We start from the raw sequence: 21,698 nt of genomic DNA on the forward strand, positions 1-21,698 counted from the left end.
ACAAAATGCAAACAAATAATAACAAAAAGAGTGAAAATGTTATCTTGTGATCCACACTCGGTTCCCATAGCCTTTTTTCTGGGTGTAGATGGTTCTCTTCATCACAAGATTATTGGAACTGATCAGAATCATCTCATTGTTGGAAAGAGCCACATCCATCAAAATTGATCGTCATATCATCTTATTGTTGCCATGTACAAAAGCTATTGTTTTTCCAAACCAGGCCAGTTTTTCCCTCCAATGGCAGCCTGGTGGCCCCTGCCCAGCAAGGACTCACCATGTTAGTGTTAGATTTATTTAAGTCACCAGATACTGAAGCTCAGAACTCCCAAACTCAAGTGATCCACCAGCCTAAGCAACCGCAATAATAGAGATTATAAACTTTGTTCAACTCACTACTTTCCAAAACAACATTTTCTACTTTGGGGCAGCTTTAACTTGGGGAAAATTCTTCTTTTATCAAACTGAAATCTGCCTGACTTTCTCCACTGCTCCTAGTCCTGTACTATTCCTTGTCTCTCCTTGGCCTTCCATGAACTTCAGCTGGGAGGAAGGGCAAGGTGGCAGATAGCCTCCCTTTTCCCACCCCCTCCTTGCAAAGGGAGGGTAAGAAGAGGGAATAAGCTGGCTGCCTGAGGGTCACTGCTGGTGTCCAGCTGCCTCTTATACAGGGCACACGATGGTTAAAAATAGGGCTTCAAGCTCTGTTCTCCTTGGGTAAGACTTTCTAGCAGGAGCTCTGTCAATCACCAGCTTGCCCAAGCCTCCCCCTGGCAGTCAGTTCTGGGCAAATGGAAAGGGTGACTTCCTGACCACAGCCCGAGGATCGTGGCAGCCACGAGACCGAAACTCACGGGATGTCTCAGCGCTGACTTCAGAGTAACAGGGATGCCAGCCCTAGGCAGGGAAGGCTGGTCTCCTGATGGGCCAGCCCTCAACCAAGAGACTCTCCTCCCATCCCAGAAGGTCTGGGCGCTCCTAGCCACACGACCGACCGCAGTGTGAACAGTGGAACGACAGATGCTAAAGTTTAGACTCCTAAGGCTGAGCCAAAGATCACCGAGGACAACTTTCAGCTCTGAGTAGCTAGGATTTTATGCTTCCTCTCCTTTTGAAGAAATCAGTGGCTACATGGTAGGTGCCCCACTATGCGTTTTATTCCAGAATGGAACACCAGAGGGAGCCTATGCTCCAACTCAGTGACTTTTCCAGAGAGTCCCGGGTCTTTGGATTGGAGGAACCTTGACTTTTGTCACTTCTACTTATTCCAGGTGGCACAAGTCAGTATCTAAACTGTTGCTCCCATCTTTATATAATCCAGATACAGATACTCTACCACCACCATTGGCTCTTCACCCACACAACCATACTGGGAAGCAGAGGGGAACACTCAATCTGGAGACTTGAGTTCAAATGTCTCCTCTGCCACTTCCTAAAGAAGTTGAGTCTGGACCTCGGTTTCTTGAAAAAAAAAAATGACCAATTAAACTAGAGCAGGGTTTTTAACCTTAGAGAAGTTGAGTCTGGATCTCAGTGTCTTGAAACAAAGACCAATTAAAACTAGAGCCAGGGTTTTTAACCTTAGAGAAGTTGAGTAATGTCTCTGGACCTCAGTTTCTTGGAAAAAAAAAAAAAAAAAGACCAATTAAACCAGAGCCAGGGTTTTTAACCTTACCTTTGCTATGTAATGGAACGCTTTAGTACTCTGCTGAAATATGTGGGCTAATAGGTGGTACAGTGGAAAGAGAGTCAGACCTGGAGTCAGGGAGACCTGAATTCAAATGTGACCTCAGACACTTACCAGCTTTTGGACCCTAGGCAAATCAATTCACACTGTTTGCCTCAGTTCCTTATCTGTAAACTGAGCTGGGGAAGGAAATGGCAAACCACCCCAGTATCTCTGCTCAGAAAACCTCAAATGGGTTCATGAAGAGTTAGAGATGACAAACAACAATGACAAAGCATGTAGACCCTTGTCAGAATTTTCTAAATAATTAAAAGAAATACCAAATTCCTTTAGAGATTAATGAAAATAAAATAAAATAAAATATATATTTTCTTAACCAAAGTCAGGTACATCCCTGGACTCCAAATTAAGAAGTTCTGGACTAGATTAGCTCCAAGGCTCTTGAAGATCTAAACCCTTATGATCCCCTATTAGTCATCTTAAGAGTTCCCAGAAAGGAACTATAAGAAAAGTCTTTCTTTTTAGGTAAGAAGAACCAACCAAAGGGTAACTTGGATTTGTTTTATTTTTTTTTTAAAGAAACAGATGTTTCAATTGGAAAATAAATACAAGTGGATTGATTTTTTTCCCCTTTAGGCAATTGGGACTTGCCCAGGGCCACACAGCCAGGAAGTATTGTGTCTGAGGCCAAATTTGAACTCAGGTCCTCCTGACTTCAGGGCTTGCACTCTATCCACAACAGATTGGGTTTCTTAAAAAATATATATTTTAATTTCTTTGACTCCCAAGATCCTACAAGTATGTATATATCACAAATTTAAAGATAGAAAAGTCCCATATATACCAAATTATTTATACCAGCATTTTTTTTAAACAAATAAGTTGCCCACTAATTGGGAAATGGTAACCTGGATTTCTAATCAGATGTGCCTATGAGGACATTAACTTATACTAGAAAATGTATTTTATCATGTTCTGGAGATGCCAAAAGCAAGCCCCAGATCTGGCTCCCATTCTCAAAGTGCTCTTTCTTAAGTGACTTCCTTCAAGTCTTAGTTAAAATTCCATTTACAAAAAGTCTTTCTGATCTGACTTAAAGCTAATGTCTTCACCTTGATGTTGCCTCCAATTTACCTTGTATCCATCATGTTTTATATAGTTGTCTACATATCTCCCCTATTAGGATGTAAGTTCCTTGAGGATAGGGACTAGTTTTGCCTTTCTTTGTATCCCCAGAGCTTAGCATAGTGCCTAGCACATAATAGCTGCTTTTAAAATACTTATTGATTTGACTAGTTGATTGATGTGGGCAGCTTCAAAACAGCAGTGCCATATTGGAATTTTATATTGATGATGTCCTGGAAATTGTTATAGAACACATAGATGTGATATTGGTGTACTATGTGTTCTATATAGATGTATACCAATATCACTGGCAACATTCAACATCTGGGAGACCCCTAGAAACAATTTTAATTAGTTCTTAAACCACTTTAATAAATCTAATACTAATTGAAAGCTAAGACAACCAGTGACAGAGGATAAAGGAACTACCAAAATCATTCTCCTTTTTTGGTTACTCATCCATATCATGGTCCCTAACTGTGGGTATACTCCTAGGCTCTATCCTCGGACCCTCTTCTTTTTTCCCTAGTCATTCTCTCACATTTTATTCTCAACAGCTATTCTTTGGATTTAATTATTACTTCAAAACAAATGCCTATTTGGTCTCTAGGTCTCATCCTTTTTTAAAAAAAATCTTCATTATACATCTTCAGCTGCCTATTGGATATTTCAAACTGTATGACTCATAGACATCTCAAACTCTAGGTAAACGAAATAGAGCTAACATATTATCTCTCCTCAAAAATCCACCTCTTTTCTGAACTTTATTTCATTAGCCAAGAATAAAGAGACAATAAATATTTTAGTGTCTACTGTGTGTCAAGCACTATTCTAATCCATTTCTATCATCCTTCCATTTAATCACCAAGAGTTATAATTTTCCCATTATCTTTGACACCTCATGAACATAATCAATTTGCCAAACTTGTCATTTCAATCTCCACAATATATTTCATACCCATCACCTTTTCTCAACTCATATGGCTATCATCTTGACTCAGTCAGCTGACTGATCAACAGGCATTTATTAAATTCTTACTATATGCCAAGTATGACAATATAAATACAAAGAATAAAATAATCTGTATTCACAAGATATAGTTTAGGACTATTTCAATAGCCTCTTAATTAATCTTGTCTCAAGTTTCTCCCCTTCCCAATCCATTACCCAAAGAGATGCTTGTCATTTGCCTAAAGTGCAGTTTTAATTAAGTCACTTCCCTATAAAATAAATTCCAATAATTTCCTATTGCCTTTAGAATTAGAATTAGAAACTAGACTTTTTGGTGTTTCTCACGACACTGATTTCCCATCTCTATATCTCTGACTGGCTGTCCCTTAATTCCTGGAATTAAATTCTTTTTCTCTTCTTTTTGTAATTAGTTTTTTTTCCAATTACAAAAATTTTAACGTTAATTTTTTAAAATTTCTAGTTCCAAATTCTTTCCCTCCCGTATTTCCTCCCTGAGATGATAAGCAAATTGACAAAGGTTATATCAGTCATGCAAAACATATTCCATATTAGTCATGTTGTGAAGAAAACACAGACTAAAAAATTTAAAAAGCAAGAAAAATCAAGTAAAAAAAGTATGCTTCAATCTGTATTCAGATTCTATCAGTTCTTTCTCTGTAGGTAGATGGCATTTTTCATGATGAATACTTCAGAAGTATTTAAGATCATTGTATTAGTTAAGAAAAAAATAAAGCATCCAAAAATTGATCATCATACATTATTGAAGTTATTATGTATAATGTTCTCCTAATTCTGCTCACTTCAGTCTGTGTCAGTTCATGTAAATCTTTCCAGGATTTTCTGAAAGCATATTGCTCATCATTTCTTATTACACAATAGTATTCCATCACAATCATATACCACAACTTGTTTAGCCATTCCCCAGATGATAGGCATCTCCTCAATTTCCAATTCTTTGCCACCACATAAAGAAATTCTATAAATATTTTTAATATAGATCTTTTTTTCTTTGGTCTCTTTGGGATACAGACCTAAGAGTACTATTGTGGGTCAAAGGGTGTGCATAGTTTTATTATCTTTGGGGCATAGTTCCAAATTGTTCTCCAGAATAATTAGATCAATTTACAATTCTACCAAAAGACATATATATATATATTTAAATTTGACTCCCTTCTCTAAATATTTGAGAAATGAGGCCTTCATCAGAGAAACTTGCTATAAAATTTTCCTCTAGTTTTCTGCTTTCCTTCTAACTCAACTGTGATGACTTTGTATGTATACAAATTCTTAATTTAATGTAATCAAAATTATCCATTTTACTTCCCTTAATGTTATCTCTTATTTGGTCACAAATTCCTCCCTTATCCATAGATCTGATGAGTAAATTATTTCCTGCTTCTCTAATTTGCTTATACATCATCACAACTTTATGTCTAACTCACATACCCATTTTGATCTTATTTGATATACAGTGTGAGATGTTGAACTATACCTAATTTCTGCCACATTGCTTTCTAGTTTTCCCAACAGTTTTTGTCAAATAGTGAGTTCTTGGCCCCAAAACTTGGATCTTTGTGTTTAACAAACATTAGATTATTATGGTAATTTATTGTGTATTTATTGTGTATCCAATATATTCTATTGATCCAATATTTTATTTCTTAGTATCAAATTGTTTTGATAATTATAACTTTGTAATACAGTTTAAAATCTGATATGGCTAAGTCATTTTCCTTTGAATCTTTTTCATTAATTCCTTTAACATTTTGGACCTTTCATTCTTCCAGATGGATGTTGCTATTATTTTTTCTAGCTCTATAAAATAATTTTGGTAGCTTGATTGGTATGGCACACAATAAGTAATTTTTTCTTGTGTTTGGTATTTTATTTTCCTCAATTACATATAAAAAACAATTTTTGACATTCATTTAAAAAATTTTGAGTTCCAAATTCTCTCCCTCCTTTGCTACCTAACCCCCCCCATTGAGAAGGTAAACAATTTGATATAAGTTATACATGTGTAGTCATGCAAAACATTTTCATATTAATCATGATGTAAAAAAAAAAAGTAGAGCAAAAAAAACAAAAAACAAAAAACAAAAAAAAAAAAACAAGAAAAATAAAAAAAAGCCAAAAAAGTATGTTTTGATCTGTATTCAGATCCCCTCAGTTCTTTCTTTGGCAATGGACAGCATTTTTCATCATAAGTCCTTCAGAATTGTCTTGGATCATTGTATTGCAAAGAATGACTAAATCATTCACAGTTGATTATCTTACAATAATGTTGCTACTTTGTACAATGTTCTCTGGTTCTATTCATTTTATTTTATATCAATTCATGCAGGTCTTTACAGGTTTTTCTGAGAGTATCCTGTCCATCATTTCTTATAGAACAATAGTTGAATAAGTAAAATAACTTAACTAGAATTATCATTTTTTTTATTATAGTAGTTCAGCCTACCCATGAGCAATTAATATTTTTCAAAGTGTTTATATCTGACTTAATTTGTGTGGACTTCTAATTTTTAGAATCCCTTTTTTTCTTCAAAACTGAACTCAAGTGCTGTTTTCTACAGGAAGTCAAAAGGAGGTTGCATGGTACAGGGGAAAGAACTTTAATTTAGAGGGCCAGGATTCAAATACTGCTTCTGTAATTCAAAGTATTAAAAATAAATGTAAAAAATTGTTTTACATGTAAATGAGAAAAGTATAATTATTAAAACAAAATAAAATAGGTAAGGAAATAAAAAATAATGTTCATCAGAGATACTTTCCATTATAGCAAAAAGTCTAGAAACTAAAGGAGGACCCATTAGCTAGGGAATAGTTGAAAAAATTATGGCATACTAATACAATGGAATGTTATTGCTTATAAAAGATGAAAAAGGCAAAATTTCAAAGAAACATGAATTGATGTAAAGTGAATAAATCCAGTTATAATAATAGTAGCAGTAGAAAGAAAAACAATTTTGAAAGACTTTAGGATTATGGTCAATGAAATGATTAACCAATATTCCAAAATATCAGTAATGAAGCAGTCTGTATGCCTCCAACCTGGATTCAAAATGCAGAATAAATACATTTTAGATATTACTTATAACAATTTGTTTTGCTTGACTATGCATATTTGTTATAAGATTTTTGTTTTCCCTTTTTCCTTCCCTCCCCACCCCCCACCTATGTGGATAGGGGAGATAGAAGGGAGAAAAGAGAGATGTATAGCATTTGTTTTCCCTTCCACCCTCCAAATAAGAACAGAAGAAGACAGGAGGAATTACAGACAAGCAAGATAGCTTTGAACATTACATGTTGAATTTACTACATACATAAAAAGAAAAACAAGCTCCACATTATGGTGATTCAGTTTCATGTATATGGAAATGTTTGTTTTCTTTCATTTTTATTAAGTTCAGAATTTAACCCAAAAAAGTGATCAAAAAGAAAAAAAAAAAAAAAAAAGAATGTCAGAGCTAGAAGAACTCTCAGAGATTTTCTTGTTCAACACTCTGATTTTGCTGGTGAGGAGAGAAAGATTGAGAAAAATGAGGTAACTTTTCCAGAATAGCACAACTAATATTATTTCTGGCTTTGAGGATCTTTTCATGACCTTTTGCCATGTGGTTGAGTAGGTGATAGAGATAAAAGTACTTGAGCTCTAAAAACAGAGTGACATACTAGGGATGACAGGATCCTTGGATTATAGGGGAACATTTTATTTAGCAAATAATTGGTAAATGTCCCAAGCACATCATCTCTGCAGATCCATATCACAATCACTCCATAATGAATAGCTTATCCTGTCTTTGTCCCAATATGCCATCTTTACAGAGATGCTCTGGTAGAATTTCTCTGTCCTAGCTTCTCTACAACCCATTTCATACTTGCAGTCTTAGAGAATTCTGAAGTTCAGAGGGTAAATAACTTTCCCATTATCATATATGAAGTAGATTTTGAACACAGGTTGTTCTGATTCCAAGATCAACAATTCAAATCTACACTACCAGTTCACTACCTTTCTCTCTTAACTTAACTCATGTTAATTAGGGTGCTTTGTCTATATAGCAGGAGTTGAGGCACTCACTGGAAGTATTTATCTCAGGATCTCCAGAGGACCTGGGATCCTCAAGTGAGCCAGCCATTTATAGCTCTTGCCAATCCCCAGCAGCTGGGGAGTCTCTGGATGCATCCCAGTGTTCAGATCAAATTGAAAATGCTCCTGGCTTAAGCTGACAGCTGGGGAAGTTAGGCCCCCATGTGCTACTTAAAGCCCAAACTGGCAAAGAGATGCTAATTCCTGACTTCTTAATACAGCGTTGAATTGGGGGGTGCCTATTTTCTTTCAAGGGAATTCCTTCAGCTACTTCTCTAGGGAATAGGAGGATTAACTGGATGACTTCAGCACTGAACTTGGAATCAGGAAGACGTGGTTTTGAAATTTTCCTCTGACATTTATTAGCTATGGACAAATCATTTGATGTCTCTGGTCTCAGTTTAGGTTGCATTGGATAAGCTCTAAAATGGTTTTCATCTCTGAATTTATGATGCTGTGATTTCTAGAGATCTTTTCCAGAACAATGAGTCTTTGATCACCTAACATAGTTGTCCCAAATCACCATAGATCTAGCATGCTTTGGAGAGTCTGGCTAGTTTATCAGTTTCATAACTTCTTGATTCTTCAATGGGCCTGAGTACCAGACAAAATATTTCTGATACAGCTCCCGCCCACCACTGATTGGTTCCACTTTCAAATAAAACTCATAGGTCAACCCCTGGAGAAAACCTAAGGTTAATAAAAATAAATGACATATAAAACTTGACAGTTTACAAAGCACTTCACATGTATAACCTCATAAAACAAACCTTCAATGATGTAGGTACTCATGATATCATTATCACCATCTTACAGCTAAAATAACTGAGGCTCAGAGAGATTAAATTACATTTCCAAAGTGACAAAGATAGTAGGTATCAGAAGTGGAATTTGAAACCAAATCCTTCTGAATCTATGTCAGCTACTTAAGCCTCTGGGTCTATAGTACAGGTACATCCCTAACCACTTGTTGGATATCTTTTCATTAAGTATATAGTAAGCTGGAAATTAACCCTCTGCTTGGTGTAGAACTCCTATTGGCTACCTGACTTTGCTAATTACTCAGTGTTTTTGTTTGATTTGTTTATTCCTGAAGCTCAAAAGAAGAGGTGTATTTTACTTAATTCTATTACTTAAGGACTAAAAAACCCCAATAAAACAAAACTCAGTAGCCTGATGTTTAAGGTTTTCCCAGTTCCTGTCCCTATCCTTCAAGTTGAATTTAATTTGTTCTTTGTTCTTTTGGTTGTTTTCCATTTGTTTTGGTTTGGGGATTTTTGCTTTGCATTATTTGAATGGATATTGCCTGGTTTCTTTAGAGACCTGATACATATATGTCTTAATAACATTATGTTTGTCTTGATACATTAGTAATGTATCCTATTACATTAGTGTCCCATCACTTATTTAACCATTCCCTTAGTATTGAACATTTAGATTCTTTCTAAGTGTTTTTTTCCAATTACAGAGAGTGCTGTTATGAAAAATCTTTTTACAATTGACTCTTTAAGAAAAAATGATAATGCTTTCAGGATATGTTCCCTTAAATGAAATTACTGGGGCAAAGTTTTTTATTGTTTTTGTACCTTTTACCTTGCAGTCATTTTTTTTTTTTAATTTCTCTCCTTCATCCCCTCCTTATGCTGTCTATTACCAAGTACTGCCAATTCTCTCTTCATCTACATGTTCTCTTGGTTTGAATTTTGCTCTTGTCTCTGCTCTTCCATTGTCATTATCACCAACCATTTGCTTAGTTCAGACTGTGCTGGACTGCTGCAATCCAGCTTTTCCCTACTCAGCTATCCTATACACTTAAATAAAGAGCCAAAATGTTTTTCCCTTGCCACCTGCAGAGCCCAATTTTGCTCTGAAGGAGGCCAAAGTCACTTTCACACAGTGGCATATTGGTAAATGTTTAACAGCTAGCTCTTCGGGGTGGGTAGGAGATGTAATCACAACAGACTCTTATGTTTAATATACATTATTAATGTTTTCTCCATCACTTTTTAACGTACAGTCAACAAAACAATAAATCAAGCTCTGATTTGTAGTGTTTGCTGATTTCCTGGTGTCAATGTTCATATTGAAAATTTAACTATGCAAACAGTGGGAATTACCACCAGCTCCTTCCCTTCCTCCAGGGCTAGGCAGTAAGGACTCTGGAAATGTGGACATGCCCTGCCCTCCCTTTTCTCTAAGGTAAGAAAATGAGAAAAAAGAGCTATTTTCCCTGTAGTCCAGGAAAATGTATCTCTAAGCAGGAGGTGACTTGAAGGGTTTAATTTTAGAAGGAGTATCAAATTCTGCTGCTAAGGATTTGGAGGATTTGGGGCCAGGTCACTTAATCTCCCTCAGTTTCCTACTCTGTAAAGGTGGAAAGTTAGACTAGGTGAGCTTGACGGTCTCTCCCAGTTCTAAACTTCAAGTCCAAGTTCTGACGTTCTGAGCACATCTGCAGAGGGTAGAAGGGAGGGAGAGGCTGGTGTGTGAAAAGTACCCAAGTCAGGTGACTAGAATGATTACATGATATCAGGCAAGTGGTCCTCAGTTACTTCAACTGGAAAATAGGGAGAATGCATAGATGAAAAGGCATTTATTTGTCAAGTTCTTACTCCATAAAGTATATTCTACAGGCAACTGGGTAGTAAAGTGGGTAGAATCCAGGCAGTAGTGTCAGGATAGACCCAAGTTCCACATGTGCCTTCGCTGTGTGAACCTGAGCTAGTTACTTAATCTCACTAAGTTTCAGTTTCCCTAATTAGGAATAACAATGGCACCTAACTCTCAGAGTTACAAAGTTAAAATTAGATATTTATAAAGTACTTTAAGAGCCTTAAAATCTTATATATATGCCAGTTATTAGTATCATTAGAATCAAGGACTTGAGGAGGGGGTAGAGAAGAGATAGAATTTGGATCTCAAAACTTTTTCTTAAAACTCAAATTATTTTAACATGGGGAAATAAAAAAAATATATATATTAAAAAAATAAAGAAAGAATCAAGTCCAATGCTTCCCAGGAAAAGACAAGTAACCTCTCAGTCTCAGTTTCTCCATCTGTAAATGGAGATAATAATAGCATCTTATTCCACAGAGGATCCAGAGAGGATTATGAGGATCAAATAACATGAATGTGCTATATAATTGTAGGCATTATTTGCTAAAAGTGCTGCTATGAAAATCTTTTCGTAATTAGCACTTTTAAAATTTTGATAATGCCTTCGGATTATATTCCCCAAAACAGGAATGTTGATACCAAGGTTCCCCTTGGACCACAAGAAGAAATATGATTTTGCTGTTGGCTGAGTAAATGAAATCTCTTAACCAAGGTGTGAGACAGAAGCTGGAGGAGTTGGAGAGGGAAGGAGCTGCTCCTCCCTGTCATAAGGCCCTTCCCTCCAAGTGGAAAAAGCCAGAGAGAATCCTTAAAACATCAAACCTGAATTGATGCTGAGTGAAATGAGCGGAACCAGGAGATCATTATATACTTTAACAACGATACTGTATGAGGATGTATTCTGATGGAAATGGATTTCTTCAACAAAGAGAATATCTAACTCAGTTCCAATTGATCAATGATGGACAGAAACAGCTACACCCAAAGAAAGAACACTGGGAAATGAGTGTGAACTGTTTGCATTTTTGTTTTCTTCCCAGGTTATTTTTATCTTCTGAATCCAATTCTCTCTGTGCAATAAGAGAATTGTTTGGTTCCACACACATACATTGTATCTAGGATATACTGCAACATAGTTAACATATATAGGACTGCTTGCCATCTTGGGGAGGGGGTAGAGGGAGGGAAGGGAAAAGCCGGAACAGAAGCGAGTGCAAGGGATAATGTTGTAAAAAACTGCCCATACATGGGTTCTGTCAATAAAAAGTTATAATTAAAAAAAAGACAAAATGATTAAAAAAAAAAAAACATATCAAACCCACTCTTCTGATACATCCCCAGTTCTGCCCTACATTCATCACAAGTGATCCAGTAGCTAGAACTCTGGATCCGGGATCAGAAAGTCCTGTGTTCAAATTCAGCTTTGGACACTTACTAAATGCATCACTTAACCTTCATTTTATATTGTATATTCTCCCCAGTTCCAAGTGGCCACAATGCCATGAGGCCAGCAGAGGGTGCTGTGGGCAAAGCCTAGACCGAGCCCTATACTAAATCCTAAGGGGAAACAGCCACAAAGTCCCCAATCACCACGTGCGTCTCGGAGCTTGAGATGTGGGAGTATCTGAAGGGTGCTCCGCTTCCCTCTTGTGGCCCAGGCCCAGCTCAGCCAAGGATTTGAGACCTGGAAGGGAGTGGGGGTCCCTGATCATCAAGACAGGAATGGGTTCCTGCCCAGTGCTGCCCAGCCTGTTGCAGCAATAGGAGGAGGAGGAAAGTTCCCTTTGTATTTGCTGTGCTTGGGGGTGGGCAGGTGGGAGTGAGGATTGGGAAACTGAGATTGTGAAGCTGGGAGTAGGAAGGGACATTCAAGACCATCAGGCCAGCCCAGTCTTGCCAGAACAGGAATCATCCTTTCAATCGTGCCCAACTAGTGGGAAACTGCGGGTGGTAGTTTGGAGAAAAAAGATTGCCAAGCTGAATGCCTTCTCACCCCCGCACCCTCCTTCCCCTTCCCCCCCCCCCCCCATCTCTCCAGCCCCTGACCCAGCCTTTGTCCAGTCTGTCCAGCCTCTCCACCACTGCCGGCCCCTGCTGTCTGATGAAGTCTAATGCATGCTGTGTTCTTTGCCTAGGGCAAAGTCCTCCTGGCAGGATCCGGGCTTGGCCTGAATTGCCCCCCCCCCACTCCCCCTCCCACCGACTCTCTCCAACCTCTCAAGTCCCAGAATGAAAGAGTGGTAATCCCCACCTCCCCCCACCCACCCCCACTCCCTATCTCACCCTCCCCACACTGAGCCAGGTCCCCTTGCCAGCAGAGACACTTGAGCCGGGAGATTACCCAGGCTCACTCAATTACCAGCAGCAGCTCATGTGATTGGCATTTGTCCAGGGAGACATATGCGGTCCAGGCCTTTAAGCTGGGCACACAAGACTATTTAGTTCCTGTTAGGGCCAATGCTGGAGAGAGTTTTCCTATTGTGTGCAAGACCTGTCTGGTGCCTGACCTAGTCCCTTCCCCCCAGCCTAAGCAGGTAAAAAAAAAAAAAAATCCCACTCAGCTCTTTTTAAGGGAGAGAAAGAAGGGAGCAGGGAAATAAAAGTATAAAAAATGTCACGGCATTCTGATTTCCTCTATTTCATTAAGGCAATATTTGCTGAAAGGGAAAAATTAGAATACCTGGATATAAATATTAGCCCCGTTATTAATATTGTATTGTGGAACAGGGCAAATATCTTGCTTTGGAAGGGCCTCAGTTTCCCATTTTATCACTTGGGTCTAGGAATGGACACAAGAAGCTAGTGAAGGGGAAGCTGGGGCATTGCAAATAAAGTTGTGAACAAGCAGCACTTGTGTTTGAGGGAAAGGGAGAACAGGGTAGTATAATGAATAGAATGGTGGACTTGGATTCAGAAAGTCTGGCCATTTACCAGCGCAGTGACCATAAGCAAGACTCTATGCCTCAGCTTCCTCATCTGTAAAATGGGAGTACCTACCTCACTGGGTTGTTATGAAGCCTGAATGAAATGTATATATAAAGTAAGCTTCATAAATTGCTATGTTAGTATGAATTGCTGTTATCTGTAAAATGGAGCTATCACATAGAGTATCTACTTCACAAGGTTGTTGATGCTTTGCAAATATTAAAATGATATAAGAATGTCAGCTTTAATTATTCAAGGAGTCATCCTTGAGGAGGTGACTTAGACTATTTACAACCATACAGTAAGAAACACAGAATATATGCTATAAAACGAAGGTGAAGTGACTCAGCTAGTAAGTGTCCCAAGCTGAATTTGAACACAGGACTTTCTGACTCCAGATCCAGAGTTCTATGTACTGTATCACTTGTGATGACTGTAGAGCAGAACTGGGGATGTAGTAGAAGAGTGGTTTTGGTATGGTCTAAGGATTCTCTCTGGATCTTACCATTGGAAAAGCCTGAGCCCTCCCAGAAAGGCCTAAAATACCCCTGGATAGGATGGCTCTTATGTTTCCAATTTTACAGTTCTGTGATGTGGGGAAACCTTAGACCTCCTCCTCTGCACTGTAGCTATTTCCCACCGTTTTTCTAGGCTCAAACTGGAAACCCTTTTGGAATACTCTTAAGAGGGAGATCTAGTAGGTATCCAAAGCTGAATTTGAGCACAGGATTTTCTGTCTCCTGATCCAGAGTTCTATCTTTTGCATCACTTGTGGTGAACGTAGAGTAGAACTGGTATGTATTAGAAGAATGGGTTTGGTATCCTCCAAGGACTCTCTCTGGGTCTTACCACTGGAAAAGCCTGAGCCTTCCCAGAAGGGCCTAAAATATCCCTAGTATGATGTCTCTTATGTTTCTAATTTTACAATTCTGTGATGTGGGGAAACCTTACACCTCCTTCTTTGCATTGTGGCTATTTCTCATCATTTTTCCAGACTCAAACTGGAAACCCTTTTGAAATACAGTTGACTCTTAAGAGGGAGAGGGGAAAGAATAAGGAGTGAAGGAAAAAAAGGGGGAGGGATTTGGCAGCTGCTGCCCAGTAACTATTTCAGGAAGCCTTGTGGAACAGAAGTATGGAAGGCATAGCTACTAAGCCCAGACCCTCCACTGATGCTCTAGATCTATTTCACTGGAAACAGGAAGAGTTTGTAGCTAGTTGCTGGCCTCTCAATTCTCAGAGAGTTCTAAAGTTCCTTCCATATGCTCTGGAATCCAGTCCTTCCTGTGAGCACCTCCCCAACATTATTTAGCATGTGGTCCCTTAGAGAAGAGAAAGGGGTCTTGAGGATTGAACAGAGACAGGGGCCCCGAGTTAGACATTGGGAGCAGCTGCTTCAATCAATCGAAAAGGCACCCTGCAGCTAAGGTTAACTAGCCCATTCCACATACTCACCTCTGTTCCCCCGGACTCTTTTTTGGTATGTTGGTGGGACAGAAATAAAACATGTTGATTTAGCAACCGGGCAAAACAGTAACCAGAGCTTGCCAATTGTTGGGGGAAGCAGAAGAGAGAAAGGGAAGAAAAATTATGAGGGCAGCTAGTTCCTCATCTAGTCTTCTCCACCTGTTAGAATTGTTTGGGATACACATTTAGGGTAGGATTTGGGGATGGAAGTGGGGGGGTGGAAAGAATCTAGCTCCATCTTTATGGTGAAGAAATCCCAAGGGTGACAATTGTGTCATTCATTCTCTGATCCCATGGCCCAACTGGGCAAAGGAAGATGTGACCTTCTCATTCTTTTCACCTTTGTTTAATCCTTTATTCCTTTTTTTGTTTTTCTAAATACAGGCTACAAGTGATTTTCCAGTGAACACACCCTCTAACTTCCCCCAAGATACATCCACTTCTGCAAGAATTCAGAAAAGTACAGCTAAATTTTTTTCTGAACTATTGTTTACCTTCTGTTAGATCTGGCTCTGAGCACATGAAATTTGTGGGTTATTGTTTTACACCTAAATAAAAATACTCTTTTAAATATAACTCCTTATCTCTCACAAGATGACAATTATCAGTTATTATATTCTTTTCTGTGCCTACCATGATGCTTTCACATAGTGGAGACTCAATATTTTTTTAGCAAATAGCCTATATAACCTTAGTCACTTCAAATCAGTTGAGAAAGAATTAAATTTCAGAGTCCTTTAGTGACTTGCCCAGGATCACACTAATCTCATTAGGGACAGACATGGTTCTAATACTAGCCCCAGCAACAATTGTAGAGATGATGAGAACCTGATGCAAAATGTTTGTTCTTGATCTTTTCCTTCATCAAAGAGCTCTTCAGCAGACAGGGAATAGGGCCAAAAGCAGAACTGGGCAGAGCTCAGAGAATAGATGGATTGGATTTCCACTAGGCTTCATCCCTGATTTTGACCCCTTTGGTTCCTGATGCTTTCTCCCCACTGAACAAGATCAGAAAAGGCAGGTTCCAACATAGAGAATTTCCCAGAGTTATCCCAGTCTAGTTCCCCTGCTTGTCTGTCTGCCTGGCATATATTTTCCCATGCATCCAGAAAGTAGCTGCTTTCCATTCCCTTCTCCCTCCCTCTTCCTCCTCCTTCTTCTTCCTGTCTCTCTGTGTGTTTCTCTCTCTCCCTCCCTCTCCTCCTCCCTTTCTCCTGCCACTGGTAATCATGTTCCTTAAATGGAAGAAAAAACTGTGGGAGCCCATAGAAGTATGCTAATTCCTCCAGGAAGACTGAATTGAACAGCTGAATATTCTTTTAATTGCCACCTGCAAAGCAGTACATCCAGCAACCCATACGCTTTATGCTTAGGCATTCACAAATTCAAGAGATCGGTGGCATTTTGAAAAAGTGCAATTCAGACTCTCAGAGGATTCTTCGGGAGGTAAATGTAACTCCACATACAATGGAAAAGTCTGTATGTTCCTCAGTTAGCAAGTCTAAAAAAAGGGAAATGTCAGTTCAACCTCAAATCAGCCTTAGTTGTTAGAGCAAAAAAAAAAAAAAAAAATACTTAGGATCCATCTAGAAGAAACCCAGAGGAAAGGCTGTAGCCTATGTTCTTTCTCTTTCTTTTCCTTGCTCTCCCTTTAAATTTCTTCAGCTGTTAAAGGGACTGTTAACAAGGGCTGAGAAAAGCATTTAACTGCTCCAACCTAATCTTCAAAGTCAAGCTGAGGCCTGGGAAGGCCATGTGCCAGCCCCAAACTGGAAGGCTGATAGCCAGAGTCCCAGTTGGATGACACAGCCCCAGCAACATGCAAAATATTTATGATTTCTTTCTACCATAACACTTATGGCTATCTGACCAAGTCACGAACAGCTTTGTTGCAGAGGTTTGGGATAAATCTGTAGTGGTGGTGTTCCTCATCCCAAAACTTCCCCTTTATCCCTTTTTCTGCGTATCTAACACAGTAGCCACAGTACCCAACTGGAAACTTCAGGTTGGAGAGCAAGGTATGTAGAAACAATAATTCACAAATTCCCAATGGAATTCAAATCATGATATCTGCTAAAAAGCATATTTAATACAGTCTGCTCTCTAAAACTCATTTCTCCTGAACTTAGCAGCGGCCCAGGGTGCTACAAAAATCTCAAGACTATTAATTTCAAATCACCTAAAATTTTTTTAAATAGAAAAATTGTTGCCAAAAGCATTCTCATTATAAAAGAATCCAACAACTCCAAAACAATTAAGAGTTGAGGCTGACATCTGAATCTCAAGAAACTATCAACATAAAACTATTCCTTGACCAGATTTTGAAGTTTGAGTTTTTCCTTTTCCCTCACCCAATTCAAATCTTTGGGGGCATGACAAGAAAAAGAACAGTACAGTAAAGGAGAAATAAAATTTCTCATTCACTATAATCAAAGTAAATTTCCTAGAAGAGGTGGCCATAGTGAAAAAATCTGAGAAATTGCAAAAGCTACACTTACTTTATCCACAGGATCATAAGTCCATAGCTAGAAAAGACCTGAAAGGCCATTGAATCCAAACCTTTCTTTTGACAAATAAAGAAACCAAGGCATTGAGGGTGACTTGCCCAGGGACATACAACTAGAAAGTAGACAAGATTTGTCTGAATATAAAATCTGATGACTTCATGTCCAGCTGTGTCCTGTGCAAGCATGTTTCTCTCCCATGTCTCAAGCTATGTTGAATCCAATCCCACCCTTCTGGGAGTCTAGACAATGTATTTGTGGCTCTGCGTTATCTTGGTGACTCTGCCTTGGCAGGTCAGAACTGTATTCGTTCCTTAAATGGATATACCAAGTGTGGACTCTGAAATTAGCAAGATTAATTTTAACACACAATTGGAAAGACCTATTATCCCCAAGTGCACTGTAGCTAGAGGCTGAACCTGTAAATCAGTTCATTCAAATCCTCAGGATTGCAGCTGTGTTGGGGTCAACATAGGGCAGGGGAGGGAAGATGTTTTTTAAAGGACTATAAAAGTGCAGCCGATCCATTCTCTGTAGCTTGGTGCTGGCAGAGGACAACTCTTAATTTTCCAGTCCTGTCCCACTCCTTATTTGTTCAGACTCCAGATTACTCTTTCATTGATGTCTGTCCTGGCTGTGACTATGTATAGCAAGTTATAGTGTTTTAGTGATCTGTAATCTCTGGCTAGACATCGAAGAGACACTGATGAGATGCTGGAAAAATGCGGCTGTTGTTTACATGTCAAATGCACCTGATACAAAAGAATGTTATTTGTGCTACTCTTAGAGTACTCTGCAAAGGAGGAAGAGTATCCAAGAGCATTCTGGTACTGATCTTTTTTCCAGCTCTTGGGTTGTTAGAACTGAACAACAGATGCAACAGGGGGAAAAAAACCAGTGTGCAAAAGGAAAACTTTCTGATTCACCCAAGTGGTAGGAGTATTATTCTGTTAGTAAGTGAAGTTTAGAGTGGCTCATCAGCAGCCACCCAAAATTTAATGTTAATTATACCTAGTTAAGAATTAGGCAGAATAGAAAAGTTTTTTTTTTTTTTTTTCTCACAGCTACCCAATGACAGTTTTTATTTGTTTATCGTTGTTCAGTTCATGCAAAAAACAACTCATTAAATGTCCCAGAAATAAAAAAAAAAAACTTAGTAAGATTGACTAGCTGATTTTACTGTTACCAAACTCCTAATTTTTAGGAAAACAGATGCATCCCTGCCAAAGGAAGTTTGTTCACCCAGGTGGGTGAACACTAAAGAGGTGATCTTGATTTATTTCTGTTGCCATTCTGTGGGAAACCAGAGCTTATATAGCATAGGTTGTTTTTTTTTTTTGTTTTTTTGTTTTTTTTCAGTAACCAGATTAAATACATCTAAAGAGGTGGAGAGGCAGTGATCCCACTCTCAAAAAAAAATTAGGGCATTCTTTGGATCATTATGACAGAGGATAGTGTAATTTATAGTTTATATAGACACCAAAACCTTCTTTTGCACACATGAACTTCCTATTGGTGAAGCTTGAGCACCCATAGTGAGCTGGGCACTGTACTAAGTATACTGAGAACATGAATTCACCCATGAAGAGTGAATATTCTAATGTATGTGGTAGGATTTAATAAATCTGATGGTAGGAGTAACAGGATTAACCAATCTCATTTGGTTGGAAATCTTAGGAGTTGGCAAAGCTCCTAAAAACTGTGTATTTCTTAATAGCTTGTAAGATGACAAATAATGTGCTGGAAGGGACCTTGTGGCACACAAGGATAAATGTAGGAACAAATTTTATAATAATCTCCACCTGATTCATTAGTTAGAAAGCCATTGTTGCAATACCAAGAAACCCATTGACTTGTTCAACGTAAGCAATCTTTGTTGCAGTCACTTCTTCCCTAAGAAAGAGCTGAACATATCCAGGCTTTCTCAGTCCATGTGATTCCATGCATTTCTGTATATGAAGCTCTACCAAATGTGCTATGGGCTTTCCTCTGGTTCTATTAATAATTTTGTGGATAATATAACACTTGTTATTGCTTACTATTCGGTGTAAAGTGGGAATCCATCAAATAGGTTGTTTAATTTAATTGACCAATAGTTTGACTTGAGAGTACTATTGCTATCACCTAAATAAACTGTAGAGCTTGGTGGGTAATAAAATGTTCTAATAGCTAGAAAGGGATCCATGAGGGCAGAGACCATATTTTTGCCTTTTTTTGAAATATCCCCATCACTAAGCAGCTCCTGGAACATAATAAATGCTTAACAAAGGCATATTGTTGATGATAATGATGATCAAAGCAGATATTCAAAACCTACCACGCAGAATAGTTAGAAACTTCTCTCTCCCCATCACCATCCAAAAACCTCCTCAAAGCCATCTGTACAATAATCAGCATGCTATAAAACTGCCCACTCTCTTGCAATTTTTCAAATGCAATCAGCTCTTGAAAGGCAAAAAGGCCAAATCAAAATGATTCTACTCTGCATCATTGTCTGGATTGCAAAATTTGAACAAAAAGACCTAGCACTTCACCTTTCCAGAGCCTTGCATTTGTCTTCCTAATTTTGTCAGCTTTTTCCTACTAGCTTTTTTTCCCCACTCAGCTGAGTTTCAGTAATTCTAAAGGGCAAGTCAAAATACTGTGACACAGAAATCTCTCAAGGAGAAGGACCCAATCTAGGCCCAGCAACTGAAGAAATTGCCAGGTAAACTAAAGTAAGTCTCTTAAATTAAAGCACAACATTTCCACAAGCTATGGCTTTTTTTTTTCTCCTAAAAAAGATGTCAACAGTCTTTAAGAGCTTGCTTAGTGTGCCTTCATACTGATAACAGTTAACAGGGTGCCCTCAACTTATGCTATGTCTAGATAGCAAGAAGCTTCCCAAATAACCGACTCAAAAAGCCAGAGAACTCAGTAGGAGGTACAATGATTTGCAAGAGTTGTATGAGAAGTCTTCCTTCTGCAAACCAGTACTGGAGATAAAGTGTTTTCAATGGTGCTTGTGGTTTGCTTTTTAAAGGACTTTCTCGGCCATGCTGTTTAGCTACAAAACTCTCCTCAGTCACCAAAAAAAGAACTGGATATTCATAAAAAGGTACTAGCCTTATTTGTACCATCTCTATTTTTCCAAATAGCCATTTTGCTTTGGACACTGAGACCATGATGAAATCTACTTAAGTTTAGAAAACTACCAGTAAAGTAGTGACTCATACAGGCACTTTATATATGTTTGTTAATTGATTTCCTGAAGTCTCCCAAGGAAATCATGAAGGTTTTCAGACCTGGATAGTGTATTATGAATTATACATATGACATTTTTCTTCTTTTGATCTATCAAAAACCCAGTTTTATATGATCAATGGCTAGAAGAGAATTTCAAAACCCATTCCAGGGTTTCCCCACATTGAATAAGGGAAAGGAATTCCCTTCCAGATAATTTACAGTTACAATTCTTCATAGAATATAGTGAAAAGATAGAAATGGATTATTCTGAGAATTGACCTCAAAGAATCCAGCAAATCACTGAATATTTATTCTAGGAATGGGTGTTAGTAGGGCCAGAGACAAGAGAAAAGAAAGCAACAGAAATCAGTGGATTATTTGAAAAATGTCCCTGCTTTTCTTTCAGGTTGGCTATTTGGCTAACAATAATTGTTATTTGCTACTGTTTACATTTTCAATTGCATCTAATAAAGGAAGGAAATAGTTTGGAGTTACTTATACAAATAGTAATAGTTTTTGGATATTTTAATCGACTCTTATACAAATAAAAGATCTGTGCTTCTCAGAAAAATCTTCTCTGAATCAAAGATGACACTTAAGGCAGGGATGGAGAGAAGAGACAGATGGAAAAGAGTGGGTGGTGAAGGGCAAAGAATAATGGCAAAGCATTTACTATGCATTTTTGGTACTCCTGACACCAGTTTTCTATTATTGGTATTGTTGGTATATGTATGATTTGGGATTGGGAGGAGGAATGTTGAGGGTTGGGGTGGAGAATAGAAATCTAAGAGTCAACTTAGTGTACTCAGAAGCAGATGAACAAACCTGAGTTTTAGTGTTAATTCTGCCTCTAACATTGTGGGTGACTGAGGAATAATTGAGATGTCTTGGGCCTGGGCTTCAGTTCTCAAATGAACATTCAGGTTACCTCAAATGAAGGTGAAGAGCAATGGCTATTATTCCCTTCAAGTTTCTTGCAAATAAGTCAGAAGCACAAGAAAAGAGTAAAAAAATCTTAAGTAATGGGAGAAAAGAGTAAGACCCACAAGCCCTCTCTATATTTTCCCCATCATTCCTACTTAGAAT

General features: G+C 38.2%; 1 long non-coding RNA gene across 1 annotated transcript; it reads left to right on the plus strand.

Annotated features, from left to right (window-relative positions):
• Positions 1-899: 899 nt before the first annotated feature.
• On the plus strand, positions 900-21,363 carry LOC127562630 (uncharacterized). The gene is made up of 2 exons (XR_007953738.1): positions 900-1,134; positions 15,268-21,363. It is a non-coding gene; the product is annotated as an uncharacterized LOC127562630 (long non-coding RNA).
• Positions 21,364-21,698: the final 335 nt, after the last annotated feature.

The sequence above is a fragment of the Antechinus flavipes genome, chromosome 4, assembly GCF_016432865.1.
Source record: "Antechinus flavipes isolate AdamAnt ecotype Samford, QLD, Australia chromosome 4, AdamAnt_v2, whole genome shotgun sequence".
Classification (NCBI taxonomy): domain Eukaryota; kingdom Metazoa; phylum Chordata; class Mammalia; order Dasyuromorphia; family Dasyuridae; genus Antechinus; species Antechinus flavipes.